Source organism: Cottoperca gobio, chromosome 19, assembly GCF_900634415.1.
Source record: "Cottoperca gobio chromosome 19, fCotGob3.1, whole genome shotgun sequence".
Lineage (NCBI taxonomy): Eukaryota > Metazoa > Chordata > Actinopteri > Perciformes > Bovichtidae > Cottoperca > Cottoperca gobio.
In genome coordinates, this window is record NC_041373.1 from 7,630,588 (window position 1) to 7,634,449 (window position 3,862).

A 3,862-nucleotide genomic window follows, 5' to 3' on the forward strand; every position below is an offset into this window, starting at 1 on the left:
GTGTCATGACTCTGGATTTGTGTTCCTGTTTTATTTTGTAGAGTTCACCTCCCTTGTGTCATGTCTTGCGTTCACTTCCTGTTTTGTTTTGAAACTCACCTTTCCCTCTCGTTCCAGGTCACTTAACTTCCTGCCGGGCGTGTTTTCCCGCTTCTGTGATAGTCTGCCCCACCCCTGATTGTTGTCACCCATGTCCCCTTACCACATGTATAAATAGTCCTGTCTCCCCTTGTCTTGTGCCAGTTCGTCTTGTAAATCTAGTCAAGTGTATGGTTATTGTTAATGGGTAAACTTTGACTTGAAACTTAGATATTTTGTTGGTACGTCAGACACTTTGTGCAGTCGTGTATTTTGGATCCTACGTTTTTTCATTCCGTGGTCCGTAACAGATCTGTTACTATTTAGGCCGACGGATTGGCCGGGCTGGAGGCGGGCAGAGCCGCTCAGGAGGTCGGGCTGGAGTCACTGGGGTCTCGCCAGTCGGGGGGGGAACAACACGGGGATCTCGAGAGTGGGGTGGAGCGACATAGCTTTAGCCTTATTGAACACTTCTTTTAAGTCATGGTAACATGAGGGAACTTTAGCCAAATCTGGGTAAACGGAGTTGTTACGTGGTTCATTGACAGATTTTAACAGCAGGGAAACATGAACATTGACATTCCAAACTCCACCCTTTAATTTTGCCTGTGCGCCAGTCAATATGGGGATTGTGCTTAGTTAGCCATGGGTAGCCCAAAATCAGCGGGTGTTGTGCTGAATTGAATAAATGGAATTTCATCCAGTCAGTGTGGTCACCATTTATCACGACTAGTATGGGCTCGGTGCAGTGGGTCACTATGAACAACAATTGACCATCTAAGGTGCTGGCTTCAATGGGCTTAGTCAAAGGAACAGTCTTGACCTGACATTGTTCAGCAAGATGCCAGTCCATGAGGCTTTCATCAGCCCCAGAATCAACTAGCACCTCTCGATTTAAAACTTGGTTCTTCACAGAAAGGGTTACCTGAGCCATTGAACGAGGAGGGAATGAAGAAGACAGTTGGCTCATCAGCGCCCCCCTCCGAGCTGGTGAGCCCCTCCTTTTTTTTTGACAGTCTGCAAGCTGATGCCCTTGTTGGCCGCAGTAAAAGCAACAACCTTCCCGGAGGAGACACTGTCTCTCCTCTGGATGAATCTTGGTCCTTCCCAGCTGCATCGGTTCCTCTGATGCCTGGGATGACGCTGGTCTCTCAGGGACTGATGATCTGGAAGGCAAGGATGTCCATGGTGGACGACCCACAGGAGAGCTTCCCTGGTGACTGGGAGAGCGAATCGCGGGCCTGTGCTGTTCCCTATCCCTCAGTCTGCTGTCCACGCGAATCGCCATGGTAATGATGGTCTCAAGATCCTCCGGTAGTTCTAGGGGCACCAAATAGTCTTTCATCGGATCCGACAATCCGTTCATGAAGGCGTCGACTAAAGCTGGCGAGTTCCAACCACTATCAGCGGCTGTGGTACGGAACTCAATGGCGTAATCGACTACTTGCTGCTGGCGTTGCTTGATTTGCATGAGTATGCGGCATGCTTCTCTTGCCGGGGATGTATGATCAAAAACTTTACTTAATGTGTCTTTAAATGAAATCAATGACTGGCAAATCTCCGAGTCTCTTGACCACTCAGCGGTGGCCCAAGCGGCGGCTCTGCCGGTTAAGTGGGACAGAATAAAAGCAATTTTAGCTTGATCTGAACCAAAGGCGGCAGGATTGTGTTTAAAATGCAAGTTGCATTGAACTAAAAATGTTCTACAATCACCTGACTCGCCAGAAAACATTTCCGGGGAGGCCAGACGCAGAGACGGAGAGGCAACATGGTTCGTGGCCTGAACGATGGCAGGGCTTGAAGCAGGAGGAATATCCACAGGCATGGCTGGGGAAGCAGTCTCCAGCTGGGTGAGGACTTGTTGGAGCTGGACTGCCAGGTGGTTCACTTGGTTGGTGACTGAGGCTTGGAATTCCACCTGACGCTTGGTGAGGTCCTGCACTCCATGCTGGATGTAGCCCAGCTGTTTCTCATGCTGGTGGAGCAGGTCCTTCTGTGAAGACAGGGTGGCTTTGAATGAGTCGGCTGGATGCATTCTGGCCAGTTCGTTCTGTTACGGACCACGGAATGAAAAAACGTAGGATCCAAAATACACAACTCCACAAAGTGTCTAACGTACCAACAAAAGATCTTTTAATACAAAGTTTACCCATTAACAATAACCATACACTTGACTAGATTTACCAGACAAACTGGCACAAGACAAGGGGAGACAGGACTATTTATACATGAGGTAAGGGGACACTGGTGACAACAATCAGGGGCGGGGCAGACTATCACAGAAGCGGGAAAACACACCCGGCAGGAAGTTAAGTGACCTGGAACGAGAGGGAAAGGTGAGTTTCAAAACAAAACAGGAAGTGAACACAAGACATGACACAAGGGAGGTGAACTCTACAAAGTCATGACAAAAAGTAAAGCTTAGTGTTTATTCATGTCGAAAGAGTCATGTCAAAAATGTGTCTGTCATGAACAACATAAACATGAGAGAAATTCACAACCACCGATATTATATAACTCAAGTTCAAGTACAGAAGTATGATCAGCAAAATGTACTTTATTATCACAAGTAAAAGTACTCATTATGCAGAATTGCCCCTTTCCGAGTTACATTTGTTATATTATTTATTTCCATTACTGACCTAATGTGTCAGCCTTTAAATGTTGCAGCTTGGTCAAAGTGGAACTATTTTAACTGGTTTACTGTTGTGTGATACATTTACAGAGATTAGTCTCTGCAACGTTTCTGTCTGCTGGACTATGGAGATGTTGTTTATATGAATGCATCGTCTCAGTGTCTCAGTTCTCTGGATACCGTCTACCATGGGGCACTGAAATTCATAACAAACCTCAAAACCCTGACGCACCACTGCATCTTATATGCTCGTGTTGGATGGTCTTCCCTGACCACCCGTAGACTGAAACACTGGCACATCCTTATGTATAAAGCAAAATGAGCTGAAACTCAGAGAGCTGGTCTCTCTGAACAGAATTAAAGCAACTCTTAAAGACATTGAAGCAGACCGCTGTGTCTGTAAATGTTTTAATTAATGTTGTGATTGTGTTGTGATTGTGACTGTTTTTTGTTGTTGTCTGTAACTATGCTGCTGCCTATCTTGGCCAGGACGCTCTTGAAAAAGAGATTTTTAATCTCAATGAGACCTATCCTGGTAAAATAAAGGTTATAAATAAAATATTTTTTATAGTGCAGACGTAAGTATTAAGTACCAAAAAATGGTAATAATATATTAACTTATTTACAGTTTACTAGCCTTTTTAATATCGTATTACTACTTTGTGCTCTGCTATATGCACTTCATTTGAACATAATCAGATATTTTAGTGTACTCAGGTTTCATACACCCTTTAGATTGGAACACCCTAGTCCTAATTAACTTGAGCTAAAACTTTAAACTTGATACTCAAGTTAAGCACAATCATCTCCAAAAGTACAATAAGAGAAAAGACAAACTTGATTGTCATCCATCTATTTACAGTGCAGTACAGTACAAAGAGGAACAAAATTGTGTTTCACTGGTCTCGGTGCAAAATAAAAGAATGAACAAATGAAACGAACAATAAAAACAGGTCGCGAACAAGATGCAAGACATGGTACAAATATATAGTGCAATAACAAACATGTAGTGCAATAATAGAAAAATATAAATAAATGTACTGTAAATATAAATACTTGTAGTGAAAATACATGTTAAACTGATGTTTTTGGTGTCTTGGGTAAATTAATTGAGTTACCTTGCATCATTGGCAATTCGTCTAAACTACT